Source organism: Seriola aureovittata, chromosome 15 (assembly GCF_021018895.1).
Source record: "Seriola aureovittata isolate HTS-2021-v1 ecotype China chromosome 15, ASM2101889v1, whole genome shotgun sequence".
NCBI lineage: Eukaryota > Metazoa > Chordata > Actinopteri > Carangiformes > Carangidae > Seriola > Seriola aureovittata.
Genome location: NC_079378.1, coordinates 10914640 through 10931565, shown reverse-complemented (window position 1 = coordinate 10931565; position 16926 = coordinate 10914640). Strand labels below are relative to the sequence as shown.

Sequence of the window (16926 nt, the reverse complement as noted above, 5' to 3'; positions counted from 1 at the left end):
AATGGGTAGTACTTTTACCCAGGGGTGGATAGATTGGTGGTTCGAATCCTGCTCGTGGTTTTGTTATTGGTCCACTTTAAATCTTCTTCCAGTGCCTACTTGGGTTCCTACATAGTGCTTCAGCCTTACTTTACTGTGACAATTTTATGCTTTAATATACTGTGACATTTTTTGACGTTTTTATGCCTTACTAAACTATGACGTTTTTTGATGTTTTTTTGCCATACTAAACTATAACGTTTTTCGACGATTTTATACCTTACTATAATGTGACAATTTATTGGAATTTCGATGCCCTTCTATACTATGCAACTTTTTGAGGTTTTACTACAGTATGACGTTTTTATGTCTTACTAAAGTAAGCTTTGGATTTCGGTAGGAAAGACGGTACAATGGTTGGTACTGTTACCCAAAAGTGAGGAAACTCAGGGTTCGAATCCTGGGTGTATGGTTATAAGTGGTCCATTTTACATGTTCTTCCAGTGCCTGCTTGGGTTCCTTCATAGTACTTCAGCCTTACTTTACTGTGAGGATCGGACTTTTTTTCACTACAGTATGACGTTTTTATGCGTAATGCAAACATTCTTTTTATATGTGGTCATGAGGCATCGCGGTACAATGGTTAGCACTGATGCCCAAGAGTAAGAAGGTCAAAGGTTCGAGTCCAGGGTCGGGGCACAAAGTTTGTCGACTTTAAATATTCTTCCTGTGCCTGCTTGGGTTCCTTCAGAGTACTTCAGCCTTACTTTACTGTGAGGATTGTATGCCTTACAAGACAATTACGTTTTCTGATGTTTTTATGCCTTACTATACTGTGACTTTTATTTTTTATTTTTATGCCTTTCTATACTATGAACTTCTTTTACTTTTTTATGCCATACTATACTATGAAGTTTTTTGACAATTTTATGCCTTAGTATAATGTGACACCTTTTTGGAATTTCTATGCCCTTCTACACAATGGAAGTTTTTGACGTTTTTATGACGTTTTTATGAGTTACTAAAGTATGTAGCAAATTCAGGTAGGGAGCATGGTACACTGGTTAGTACTCTTGCCCATGAGTGAGAAGGTTAAGGGTTCGAGTCCTGGGTCTCAGGTTATTGTTGGTCCTCTTTACATGTTCTTTCAGTGCCTGCTTGGGTTCGACGATTTTTTCCGTTTTTATGCTTACTAAACTATGTTGTTTTTTGATGTTTTTTGCCATACTATACTATGACATTTTTCGACGATTTTATGCTTTACTATAGCAAGACATTTTATGCCTTATTATACTGTGACATTTCTTGACGTTTTTATGCCATACAATACTAGGAGGTTTTTTTATGTTTTTTTGCCATACTATACTATGACGTTTTTTGGCAATTTTTTGCCTTACAATACTATGACCTTTTTTGACCTTTTTATGCCTCACTGTAGGAAAACCTTTTGTGCTGTATTATACTGTGACGTTTCTTGACGTTTTCATGCCTTTCTATACTATGACGTTTTTTGATGTTTTTTTGCCATACAATACTATGACGTTTTTTGACCTTTTTATGCCTCACTGTAGGAAAACCTTTTGTGCTGTAATATACTGTGATGTTTTTTGATGTTTTTGGCCATACTATACTATGACGTTTTTTGATGTTTTTTTGCCATACTATACTATGACGTTTTTTGTCAATTTTTTGCCTTACAATATTATGACCTTTTTTGACCTTTTTATGCCTCACTGTAGGAAAACCTTTTGTGCTGTATTATACTGTGACATTTTCTGATGTTTTTTTGCCATACTATACTGTGACATTTTTCAACGATTTTATGCCATACTATACTATGACATTTTTCGACGATTTTATGCCTTACTATAGCAAGACATTTTATGCCTTATTATACTGTGACATTTCTTGACGTTTTTATGCCATACAAATCTAAGACGTTTTTTGATGTTTTTTTGCCATACTATACTATGACGTTTTTTGACAATTTTTTGCCTTACAATACTATGACCTTTTTTGACCTTTTTATGCCTCACTGCAGGAAAACCTTTTGTGCTGTATTATACTGTGACGTTTCTTGACGTTTTTATGCCTTTCTATACTATGACGTTTTTTGATGTTTTTTTGCCATACTATACTATGACTTTTTTTGACGATTTTTCAACTTACAATACTATGACGTTTTTTGACCTATTTATGCCTCACTATAGCAAGACATTTTATGCTTCATTATACTGTGACATTTGTTGACGTTTTTATGCCTTACTATACTATGATATTTTTTTATGTTTTTTTGCCATACGATACTATGACGTTTTTCGACGATTTTATGCCTTACTATAGCAAGACATTTTATGCCTTATTATACTGTGACATTTCTTGACGTTTTTATGCCATACAAATCTAAGACGTTTTTTGATGTTTTTTTGCCATACTATACTATGACGTTTTTTGACAATTTTTTGCCTTACAATACTATGACCTTTTTTGACCTTTTTATGCCTCACTGCAGGAAAACCTTTTGTGCTGTATTATACTGTGACGTTTCTTGACGTTTTTATGCCTTTCTATACTATGACGTTTTTTGATGTTTTTTTGCCATACTATACTATGACTTTTTTTGACGATTTTTCAACTTACAATACTATGACGTTTTTTGACCTATTTATGCCTCACTATAGCAAGACATTTTATGCTTCATTATACTGTGACATTTGTTGACGTTTTTATGCCTTACTATACTATGATATTTTTTTATGTTTTTTTGCCATACGATACTATGACGTTTTTTGACCTATTTATGCCTTACTATAGCAAGACATTTTATGCCTTACTATACTATGACATTTTTCGATGTTTTTTGAGATACAATACTATGATGTTTTTTGACGATTTTTCAACTTACAATACTATGACGTTTTTTGACCTATTTATGCCTCACTATAGCAAGACATTTTATGCTTCATTATACTGTGACATTTGTTGACGTTTTTATGCCTTACTATACTATGATATTTTTTGATGTTTTTTTGCCATACTATACTATGACGTTTTTTGACAATTTTTTGCCTTACAATACTATGACCTTTTTTGACCTTTTTATGCCTCACTGTAGGAAAACCTTTTGTGCTGTATTATACTGTGACGTTTCTTGACGTTTTTATGCCTTTCTATACTATGACGTTTTTTGATGTTTTTTTGCCATACTATACTATGACGTTTTTTGATGTTTTTTTGCCATACAATACTATGACGTTTTTTTACCCTTTACTGTGACGTTTCTTGACGTTTTTATGCCTTTCTATACTATGATATTTTTTGATGTTTTTTTGCCATACTATACTATGACGTTTTTTGATGTTTTTTTGCCATACAATACTATGACGTTTTTTTACCTTTTTATGCCTCACTGTAGGAAAACCTTTTGTGCTGTAATATACTGTGATGTTTTTTGATGTTTTTGGCCATACTATACTATGACGTTTATTGATGTTTTTTTGCCATACTATACTATAACGTTTTTTGACAATTTTTTGCCTTACAATATTATGACCTTTTTTGACCTTTTTATGCCTCACTGTAGGAAAACCTTTTGTGCTGTATTATACTGTGACGTTTTTTGATGTTTTTTTGCCATAGTATACTGTGACATTTTTCGACGATTTTATGCCATACAATACTATGACATTTTTCGACGATTTTATGCCTTACTATAGCAAGACATTTTATGCCTTATTATACTGTGACATTTCTTGACGTTTTTATGCCATACAATACTAAGACGTATTTTTATGTTTTTTTGCCATACTATACTATGACGTTTTTTGACAATTTTTTGCCTTACAATACTATGACCTTTTTTGACCTTTTTATGCCTCACTGTAGGAAAACCTTTTGTGCTGTATTATACTGTGACGTTTCTTGACGTTTTCATGCCTTTCTATAATATGACGTTTTTTGATGTTTTTTTGCCATACAATACTATGACGTTTTTTGACCTTTTTATGCCTCACTGTAGGAAAACCTTTTGTGCTGTAATATACTGTGATGTTTTTTGATGTTTTTGGCCATACTATACTATGACGTTTTTTGAAAATTTTTTGCCATACTATACTATGACGTTTTTTGACAATTTTTTGCCTTACAATATTATGACCTTTTTTGACCTTTTTATGCCTCACTGTAGGAAAACCTTTTGTGCTGTATTATACTGTGACATTTTTTGATGTTTTTTTGCCATACTATACTGTGACATTTTTCAACGATTTTATGCCATACTATACTATGACATTTTTCGACGATTTTATGCCTTACTATAGCAAGACATTTTATGCCTTATTATACTGTGACATTTCTTGACGTTTTTATGCCATACAAATCTAAGACGTTTTTTGATGTTTTTTTGCCATACTATACTATGACGTTTTTTGACAATTTTTTGCCTTACAATACTATGACCTTTTTTGACCTTTTTATGCCTCACTGTAGGAAAACCTTTTGTGCTGTATTATACTGTGACGTTTCTTGACATATTTATGCCTTACTATACTATGATGTTTTTTTATGTTTTTTTGCCATACTATACTATGACTTTTTTTGACGATTTTTCAACTTACAATACTATGACGTTTTTTGACCTATTTATGCCTCACTATAGCAAGACATTTTATGCTTCATTATACTGTGACATTTGTTGACGTTTTTATGCCTTACTATACTATGATATTTTTTTATGTTTTTTTGCCATACTATAATATGACGTTTTTTGACCTATTTATGCCTTACTATAGCAAGACATTTTATGCCTTATTATACTGTGACATTTCTTGACGTTTTTATGCCTTACTATACTATGACGTTTTTTGATGTTTTTTTGCCATACAATACTATGACGTTTTTTGACCTTTTTATGCCTCACTGTAGGAAAACCTTTTGTGCTGTAATATACTGTGATGTTTTTGGCCATACAATACTATGACGTTTTTTGATGTTTTTTTGTCATACTATACTATGACATTTTTCGACGATTTTATGCCTTACTATAGCAAGACATTTTTCGACGATTTTATGCCTTACTACAGCAAGACATTTTATGCCTTATTATACTGTGACATTTCTTGACGTTTTTATGCCTTACTATACTATCATATTTTTTGATGTTTTTTTGCCATACTATACTATGACGTTTTTTGATGTGTTTTTGCCATACAATACTATGACGTTTTTTGATGTTTTTTTGCCATACTATACTTTGACATTTTTCGACGATTTTATGCCTTACTATAGCAAGACATTTTATGCCTTATTATACTGTGACATTTCTTGACGTTTTTATGCCATACAAATCTAAGACGTTTTTTGCTGTTTTTTTGCCATACTATACTATGATGTTTTTTGACAATTTTTTGCCTTACAATATTATGACCTTTTTTGACCTTTTTATGCCTCACTGTAGGAAAACCTTTTGTGCTGTATTATACTGTGACATTTTTTGATGTTTTTTTGCCATACTATACTGTGACATTTTTCAACGATTTTATGCCATACTATACTATGACATTTTTCGACGATTTTATGCCTTACTATAGCAAGACATTTTATGCCTTATTATACTGTGACATTTCTTGACGTTTTTATGCCATACAAATCTAAGACGTTTTTTGATGTTTTTTTGCCATACTATACTATGACGTTTTTTGACAATTTTTTGCCTTACAATACTATGACCTTTTTTGACCTTTTTATGCCTCACTGTAGGAAAACCTTTTGTGCTGTATTATACTGTGACGTTTCTTGACATATTTATGCCTTACTATACTATGATGTTTTTTTATGTTTTTTTGCCATACTATACTATGACTTTTTTTGACGATTTTTCAACTTACAATACTATGACGTTTTTTGACCTATTTATGCCTCACTATAGCAAGACATTTTATGCTTCATTATACTGTGACATTTGTTGACGTTTTTATGCCTTACTATACTATGATATTTTTTTATGTTTTTTTGCCATACTATAATATGACGTTTTTTGACCTATTTATGCCTTACTATAGCAAGACATTTTATGCCTTATTATACTGTGACATTTCTTGACGTTTTTATGCCTTACTATACTATGACGTTTTTTGATGTTTTTTTGCCATACAATACTATGACGTTTTTTGACCTTTTTATGCCTCACTGTAGGAAAACCTTTTGTGCTGTAATATACTGTGATGTTTTTTGATGTTTTTGGCCATACAATACTATGACGTTTTTTGATGTTTTTTTGTCATACTATACTATGACATTTTTCGACGATTTTATGCCTTACTATAGCAAGACATTTTTCGACGATTTTATGCCTTACTACAGCAAGACATTTTATGCCTTATTATACTGTGACATTTCTTGACGTTTTTATGCCTTACTATACTATCATATTTTTTGATGTTTTTTTGCCATACTATACTATGACGTTTTTTGATGTGTTTTTGCCATACAATACTATGACATTTTTCGACGATTTTATGCCTTACTATAGCAAGACATTTTATGCCTTATTATACTGTGACATTTCTTGACGTTTTTATGCCATACAAATCTAAGACGTTTTTTGCTGTTTTTTTGCCATACTATACTATGATGTTTTTTGACAATTTTTTGCCTTACAATATTATGACCTTTTTTGACCTTTTTATGCCTCACTGTAGGAAAACCTTTTGTGCTGTATTATACTGTGACATTTTCTGATGTTTTTTTGCCATACTATACTGTGACATTTTTCAACGATTTTATGCCATACTATACTATGACATTTTTCGACGATTTTATGCCTTACTATAGCAAGACATTTTATGCCTTATTATACTGTGACATTTCTTGACGTTTTTATGCCATACAAATCTAAGACGTTTTTTGATGTTTTTTTGCCATACTATACTATGACGTTTTTTGACAATTTTTTGCCTTACAATACTATGACCTTTTTTGACCTTTTTATGCCTCACTGTAGGAAAACCTTTTGTGCTGTATTATACTGTGACGTTTCTTGACATATTTATGCCTTACTATACTATGATGTTTTTTTATGTTTTTTTGCCATACTATACTATGACTTTTTTTGACGATTTTTCAACTTACAATACTATGACGTTTTTTGACCTATTTATGCCTCACTATAGCAAGACATTTTATGCTTCATTATACTGTGACATTTGTTGACGTTTTTATGCCTTACTATACTATGATATTTTTTATGTTTTTTTGCCATACTATAATATGACGTTTTTTGACCTATTTATGCCTTACTATAGCAAGACATTTTATGCCTTATTATACTGTGACATTTCTTGACGTTTTTATGCCTTACTATACTATGACGTTTTTTGATGTTTTTTTGCCATACAATACTATGACGTTTTTTGACCTTTTTATGCCTCACTGTAGGAAAACCTTTTGTGCTGTAATATACTGTGATGTTTTTTGATGTTTTTGGCCATACAATACTATGACGTTTTTTGATGTTTTTTTGTCATACTATACTATGACATTTTTCGACGATTTTATGCCTTACTATAGCAAGACATTTTTCGACGATTTTATGCCTTACTACAGCAAGACATTTTATGCCTTATTATACTGTGACATTTCTTGACGTTTTTATGCCTTACTATACTATCGTATTTTTTGATGTTTTTTTGCCATACTATACTATGACGTTTTTTGATGTGTTTTTGCCATACAATACTATGACGTTTTTTGATGTTTTTTTGCCATACTATACTATGACATTTTTCGACGATTTTATGCCTTACTATAGCAAGACATTTTATGCCTTATTATACTGTGACATTTCTTGACGTTTTTATGCCATACAAATCTAAGACGTTTTTTGCTGTTTTTTTGCCATACTATACTATGATGTTTTTTGACAATTTTTTGCCTTACAATACTATGACCTTTTTTGACCTTTTTATACCTCACTGTAGGAAAACCTTTTGTGCTGTATTATACTGTGACGTTTCTTGACGTTTTTATGCCTTTCTATACTATGACGTTTTTTGATGTTTTTTTGCCATACAATACTATGACGTTTTTTGACCTTTTTATGCCTCACTGTAGGAAAACCTTTTGTGCTGTAATATACTGTGATGTTTTTTGATGTTTTTGGCCATACAATACTATGACGTTTTTTGATGTTTTTTTGCCATACTATACTATGACATTTTTCGACGATTTTATGCCTTACTACAGCAAGACATTTTATGCCTTATTATACTGTGACATTTCTTGACGTTTTTATGCCTTACTATACTATGACGTTTTTTGATGTTTTTTTGCCATACTATACTATGACATTTTTTGACGATTTTATGCCTCACTATAGCAAGACATTTTATGCCTTATTATACTGTGACATTTCTTGACATTTTTATGCCTTACTATACTATGATATTTTTTGATGTTTTTTTGCCATACTATACTATGATGTTTTTTGATGTTTTTTTGCCATACAATACTATGACGTTTTTTGACCTTTTTATGCCTCACTGTAGGAAAACCTTTTGTGCTGTATTATACTGTGACGTTTTTTGATGTTTTTTTGCCATACTATACTATGACATTTTTTGACGATTTTATGCCTCACTATAGCAAGACATTTTATGCCTTATTATACTGTGACATTTCTTGACATTTTTATGCCTTACTATACTATGATATTTTTTGATGTTTTTTTGCCATACTATACTATGATGTTTTTTGATGTTTTTTTGCCATACAATACTATGACGTTTTTTGACCTTTTTATACCTCACTGTAGGAAAACCTTTTGTGCTGTATTATACTGTGACGTTTTTTGATGTTTTTTTGCCATACTATACTATGACGTTTTTTGAAAATTTTTTGCCTTACAATATTATGACCTTTTTTGACCTTTTTATGCCTCACTGTAGGAAAACCTTTTGTGCTGTATTATACTGTGACTTTTTTTGATGTTTTTTTGCCATACTATACTATGACATTTTTCGACGATTTTATGCCTTACTATATCAAGACATTTTATGCCTTATTATACTGTGACATTTCTTGACGTTTTTATGCCTTTTTATACTATGATGTTTTTGATGTTTTTTTGCCATACTTTACTACAACGTTTTTTTATGTTTTTTTGCCTTACTATACTGTGATGTTTTTTGACGTATTCATGCCTTACTATAGCAAGTCATTTTATGCCTTATTATACTGTGACATTTCTCGACGTTTTTATGCCTTACTATACTATGACGTTTTTTGATGTTTTTTTGCCTTACAATACTATGACCTTTTTTGACCTTTTTATGCCTCACTTTAGGAAAACCTTTTGTGCTGTATTATACTGTGACCTTTTTTGATGTTTTTTTGCCATACTTTACTACAACGTTTTTTAATATTTTTTTGCCTTACTATACCAAGACATTTTATGCCTTATTATACTGTGACATTTCTTGACGTTTTTATGCCTTTTTATACTATGATGTTTTTTATGTTTTTTTGCCATACTTTACTACGTTTTTTTATGTTTTTTTGCCTTACTATACTATGATGTTTTTTGACGTATTCATGCCTTACTATAGCAAGTTATTTTATGCCTTATTATACTGTGACATTTCTCGACGTTTTTATGCCTTACTATACTATGACGTTTTTTGATGTTTTCTTGCCACACTATACTATGACGTTTTTTGACAATTTTTTGCCTTACAATACTATGACGTTTTTTGACTTTTTTATGCCTCAATGTAGGAAAACTTTTTCTGCTGTATTATACTGTGACATTTTTTGATGTTTTTTTGCCATACTATACTATGACATTTTTTGACGATTTTATGCCTCACTATAGCAAGACATTTTATGCCTTATTATACTGTGACATTTCTTGACGTTTTTATGCCTTACTATACTATGATATTTTTTGATGTTTTTTTGCCATACTATACTATGACGTTTTTTGACCTTTTTATGCCTCACTTTAGGAAAACCTTTTGTGCTGTATTATACTGTGACGTTTTTTGATGTTTTTTTGCCATACTATACTATGACGTTTTTTGACAATTTTTTGCCTTACAATACTATGACCTTTTTTGACCTTTTTATGCCTCACTGTAGGAAAACCTTTTGTGCTGTATTATACTGTGACCTTTTTTGATGTTTTTTTGCCATACTTTACTACAACGTTTTTTAATGTTTTTTTGCCTACTATATCAAGACATTTTATGCCTTATTATACTGTGAAATTTTTTTATGTTTATTGCCATACAATACTATGACGTTTTTTATGCCTTCCTATATACTATGACGTTTTTTGGATTTTGTATGCCTTACTATACTATGATGTTTTTTGACGATTTTATGCCTTGCTATAATATGATGTTTTTTGATGTTTTTTGCCATACATACTATGACGTTTTTTGATGTTTTTTGCCAAACAATATTGTGACATTTTTTGACATTTTAATGCCTTATTATACTATGATGTTTTTTTGACGTTTTTATGCCTCACTATATACTGTGACGTTTTTTGGAATTTTTATGCCTTACTATGACGTTTTTCTATGTCTTTTTGCCATACTATACTAGGCCTTTTTTTTGTCAATTTTATGCCTTACTATACCATGATTTCTATTTTATGTTTTGATGCCTTACTATAGTAAGACATTTTATGCATTATTATCCTGTAATTTTTTGACGTTTTCATGCCTTTCTATACTATGACGTTTTTTGACGTATTTATGCCTAACTATACAATAACGTTTTTTGAACTTTTTATGCCTAATTGTAGTAAGACAATTATGCCTTATTATACTTTAATATTTTTTGACGATTTAATGCCTTACTATACTATGAAGGTTTTTGATGTTTTTTTTCCATACGATACTATGACGTTTTTCGACGATTTTATGCCATACTATACTATGACGTTTTTTACGTTTTTATGCCTTACTATAGCAAGACGTTTTATGCCTTATTATACTGGGAAATTTCTTGACATATTTATGCCTTACTATACTATGATGTTTTTTGACGTATTTATGCCTTACTATAGTAAGACATTTTATGCGTTATCATACTGTCATTTTTTGATGTTTTTTGATGTTTTTTTGCCTTACTATTATGATGTTTTTTGATATTTTTGGCCATACTATACTATGATGTTTTTTTTAAGATTTTATGCCTTAAAATGTTTATGCCTTACATTTTATGCCTTATTATACCGGGAAATTTCTTGACATATTTATGCCTTACTATAGTATGACTTTTCTTGATAATTTTATATCTTACTATACTATGTTTTTTCACGATTTTATGCATTATTATACTGTGACATTCCTTGACCTTTTTATGCCTTACTATAGCAAGACATTTTATGCCTTATTATACTGTGACATTTCTTGACGTTTTTATGCCTTACTAAACTATGACTTTTCTTGATGTTTTTTTGCCATACTATACTATGACGTTCTACGATGGTTTTATGTCATACTATACTATGACGTTTTTTGATAATTTTATGCCTTACTATAGTACAACAATATATGCCCTACTAAACTGTGATGTTTTTTGGAATTTGTATGCCTTTCTATCCTACGAAGGTTTTTGATGTTTTTATGCCATACTATTCTTCTTCTTGTTCTATTTTTTGACAATTTTATGCCTTCCTATAGTATGACTTTTTATGGCATATTATATTATGAAGTTTGCTGATGATTTCATGCCTTAATATAATATGACATTTTTTGACGCTTTTATGCCTTACTACGCTGTGATTTTTCATGCCTCATTTTCACAACCTCCCTGTGACTGTCGGAGTTTCCCATTGTTTTCTTTGTTTGTTTTCCCTGTCTTTCTTACCCTGTGTCCCCTCCCCCTTGTCTTTTTGTGTATGCATGTACTTCCTAGATAAGAACCTCGGCTCTCCACTCACTCATTGCCAGATTGTTCCACTCTCTATGTGGTAACACTATTTAAACGCTTTAGTGTGAATTCTGACTTCTAATTGTCTTGGATGTATCCTCACCTTACTTCACACCTACTCCAGTTCTGCTGCCTGCTCTTGTTGAAACTGTCTGCTGTGCCACCATTTCCAGCCACGCTGCTCACCTGCTGCTCCCAGTCGGACCACTCACCTGCTCCACGCCAGTCATCCAATTCCACACTCGTCCTGCAACCTGGATCTTTTGCCCCACAACATTCCCTCAGAACTCTCTCCCTCACTCATTGAACAGTTGCCAATAGGCAACTTTTATTACTACACCACTGGTTGTTTCTGTGTCTGAATCTGTATTGGGGTCCAAACAGTATTTTAACCAGAACGTAACACCATATGATATTTTGATTTTGATGATTATGATTATGATTGCCTTTTCCTATGACGTCTTATGCCTTACTATACTATGAAATTTTTATACCTTACTATAATTTGACAATTTTATGCCTTTCTATACTATGATGTTTTTTTGACGTTTTTATGCCTTACTACACTTTGACAATTGTATGCCTTACTATGGATGTATATTTATGTAACATGTCTGTAATATAAATAGACATACTAAAATACATGTTTTTATTAGCTAGACATACTGTATATGTCATTATATGATATTGTTCCAATGTCTAACAGGTTTCATATGTATTTTTTATATAGGCTATAATTTAAATATATATATGATTTTACTTCATATGTACAAATTTCATATATGGAAATTCAACACATGTACATATATGACATTCGCATATGGACATCCCTGAATGTAAATTCAGATCTTATATGTTAAGATATGTTGATGGTATTAAAAAGCCAACCTCTTTGTTTTGGAGGGATGTCGGGGTTGTTGTGTCCCTACCAATGTTGAGACCAACCCTACACCCTTGATGCATGCATGTATGGACACACACACAGCCACAGTTGCTGCTCCCCACCGAGTGTGTTTTAAACTTGGTGGGAAAAAGGCCTGTCACCAAATTAAAAGAGAGGGATGTGTGCTTGGGGTGCTGATGACTTGCTGTGTTGTGAGGCACACTCATTTTCAAACAGCCAATGTCCCATTCTATCTCCCCCTCAATTGCCTGCCATCACTCCCTGAACTATGTTCAAACCGTTAGTTTAAATGGACACTGCAAAGTATGAGGTAACGTTATTTGCAGTTACAAGCTCTGCCCCATCTTACCAGAGACATTTCAGATTCCCAATTAGGTTTGATTAAGGCATTTTTGTGGGCTGGTCCCCTTGGTAAGAGAAACTATAGATGAAAGGCAATCTTGTGTATAGTCGTGTTAGCATGAAGGTCATCCAGCACACTACTACTTCAATACTTCCTTATTTTCTCTTTATGGTCTGTCACGTCATGTGAAGCACTGATGTTTTTAAATGTGAAATGCAGAAAATGAGGGGTTTCTTTGCTATTCTTCTTATGGGTAAGAAGGCCAAAAATACTGTTTTTCCACATATAGAAAATGTCATTTTTTCTGGCAGAGCAGTTCTTTGCTCTGAGTGAACAGAAAAAATTGGATGAGTAAACATTTTTTAACATAAAATGAAAAAAAGAATGATAGGGCTAAGGGTATTATATTAATGATTCCTACAGATAAAACAGGGATAACTGTAAGATGTATTATTAAGCATGTTTTTAAGGTCATCAAAATAACAATGGTCATGGGCATTGGACTCCCTTTGTCCTCTCTGGAGGTGACATAACTGTGGGTGCATTTACATTAACCTGCTTAAATCACAATTTGAAATTGTCTAATTCAAAACAGGTAATTTAAACAAGTAAATGTTACAAAAAATGTATACGCTCACATTAGTTGGTTTGTCTTGATAAAGCAGTATTTTGCAAAATTGAAATGGAAACACTTGCCCCAGGAAGCCAGTTCCAATGTCAGACTGCTGGAAATCTGTTGTCATGTTTAATTGGAATGATGTCACGAGATGTGGAAACACAGCTTTATTCGCATAACATCTCTCAATGGAAACACAGACCATTCACCAACAGTGTTTTGTCAAGAAGTAAGAAGAATATTTCTTCTATTTTGTGCAAAATTGCACTGGTAACCCAGCTTATGACCAGTTTGACTAATCCCAAGTCAAATGTAAAATCAGAAGTGTAGAATTGTAGAGATCATTTTCTGTCAACCTGCTGTGCTTTTTTTTTAAAATTGCAGTATAGTAAGAAAGGGTCAAAGGGTGTTTGAATCCTTAGGAAAATCAAAGAAAATGATTATCACTAAAGGCCTCTCCACAGTGGCCTCTCGAGACAGTGAAAAAAGAAATAGAATGGGAAAATGTCTGGTACTTGTCAATCCATGTTGAAAGTCCTATTGTAGAGGCCTGAGAAACATCCTCTAACAGATTTGTGCCAGATCATTGGGGACACTGGTCCCTAGTCTCAGGTTCACTGAGAAGTTAAAGACAAGCATTAGACCCTCTGCCACTGGACAACTCCTTATCTAAACACTCTTACTCTTGCAGAACGCATTCTTAAGTGGCAATGATGGGCAGACTGGGTAGGAGTAAAGGGTAGTGATGTTGTATCTTTGATGGACAGTTTGGATTTGATAAGGAGCTGCGGTGCCAGCTGTACTGTCATCAGTAAAGGAGAGAGAGAGGCCTGCAGCTGGCCTGAGGTGACCTTGTCAAACCTGCTGAATAGGAGGTTTAATTGGTTTGCCCTCCTCCTGGTTCATTTCAACCATTTGGTCTAACGGCTTATGCATAGAAAATGTTTCTCATTGCATTCCCCATCTCTTTCACACTAATATGCCACAGCTTGATTTCAATTCCCTCCCTGTTGGTGTTCTCTCCTCCCTAATTTTTTTTTTTTGCCTTTTCTGTGTCTTTGGGCATTTCTACTGCCAACCTAACTGTAAGCCCAGATGGCCCCCATTTAGTGTATTGAGGATGGATAAAAATGTGTGGTTTGATTCAGTGTTTGATATCAACAAACTGATTCTATAATTCCCACAAAATCTGCAGTGCAGTTGAGTCTTATGTGTGCATCATGCACCAAGCAAAACACATTCTGGTCCATTAGCTGACTACCTTACAGTGGAGCCTTCATACATTATTGTAACCACACTTTGACAGATCCAATTGCAACAGGCTGCTACTGTATAAATGGTCTGTGTCTGGGAACAGAACATTTTTTAAAGTGGTTATGGATCTATGTGCATCTTTATCCATGTATACAGAATGTTCCAGGTGTTATTCTCACATTTAAAGGGGACATATTATACTCCTTTTCAACAAGTTTAAATAAGTCTCAGAGGTCCCCAAAACATGTCTTTGAAGTTTCTTGCTAAAAAATCCACTCCGATCCTATATTTCAGCATGCCTGTAAACCCCTCTTTTTCAGCCCTGTTCAGAACAGGCTGTTTCTGTGTCTGTAGCTTTAAATGCAAATGAGCTGTGCCTGACCACGCCCCTCTCCGGAAGGGGATTCAGCTTGGGCTTCTGGCACCATGCTGTAATGCTTACGGTGACCGTGACCGGTGACCTGGGTCAGAAGCGCTTTGGTTCAACCATACGACTTTTATTCAGAATCTGACCCAGAGGGAAAGGCTCCTGAAGAAGGTCAAACTCTACAACTGCAGCACGACATTTCTGAATGGTTGGTAGCCAATTTTGTGTATTTTGACTTTACATTTTCAGTTTGTTGATGTGTGCTGGCACACAGTTACCAACATGTAGCTAGGTAGCTAATGCTAATTGTTACTGTCTGTCATTACTGGGAGCTCTTTTGGTAAATAAGCACAATTTTGAATTGTGTAAGGTAGTTATCTGTCATGCCTCCTTAGATATACTTTTACAGTCTATGAAAATGTTTGTTGACTGAGGACTGCTACAGGTGTTCAATGTCGAGACTTGAAAGATACATTAATAGATGCTGACAAAGTAAATCATTTTTATTTTATTCATTTTTATCCATGTTTTGAGCAGAGGTGCTCATCATGACATCTTCCTTTATGTAGTAAATTTATTTTGTGTATTACAATGAAAGCTGTAAATCAGCATAAACATGTCTGTAAGCAACATTAATCTTTAATCAAAGACAAGGCTGTGCAGTGTTTTCTACACTACACTGTTGTCAAGCTCCACATTATATGCAATAAGTGACATGTTATAAATTACCTATTTTATATGTGCTTGATATGTAGCCAAGCTTACTTCTTACCCACCTTAGCTCCACTGTCTGTCAGTTTTTGAATTTCATAAGCTTTATATTCTGGTGAATATTACCATTTTTTTCTATATTTTGGATGGGTGATCCTGTGGAAACTGTGCAACCATGCCCACAGAATCTGAGAATATCTGCTGCTAGTAGATGCCTCAGGTAGCATTCTCACTAGACAAACTAATCAGAGAGAAAATCACTGGAGTGGGCGATCATGGAGGATCATCAACTATCAGGCCTTATGCTAAACTTCACTGTATAACTTCTTTTATTGTGCAATCTTGATTTCACAAAAACGCTTAAACCGCCTCCTTTGTACCTTATGCTCTAGTTCCCTTTGTACCCAAGCACCAGCTGTAGACCTTCCAGCTGAGTTACACAATTTTATGAAACACCCTTTAGCCAACTCTATATGTTACATATATCTGGATGCTTTTGCACTTATCCATTTGAGTTCTGACTCTAGTGTGCCAGCATCTGGCAGTAGATTTTTTTTTGGCATTTAAGGAGCAGTTTTCATCAGGGCTGTCAGCTGTGTTGAATAACATGCCATATAAGTGAATTTGTAATAAGAAAAAAAAATATTTGAGAACTCTGATCCTACTGGTTTTCTTAAAAAAATATCATTAGAATATCTTAAATGAAACTACGATAGGTTTATTGTCTTTTTTTGCATTCATGGATGATGAAAATCTGGCTCGAAAAAACTGAACCTTTCTTCTTGGAACCCAATTTTGTGCAATACAAAACA

The 16926-nt window shown here is 33.0% G+C and overlaps 1 protein-coding gene across 2 annotated transcripts in view; it reads right to left on the bottom strand.

Moving 5' to 3' along the window:
- Positions 1-16926, bottom strand: part of LOC130182124 (gamma-aminobutyric acid receptor subunit beta-2) — a 74554-nt gene that overhangs the window by 17500 nt on the left and 40128 nt on the right. The gene's annotated exons all lie outside the window — the stretch shown is intronic.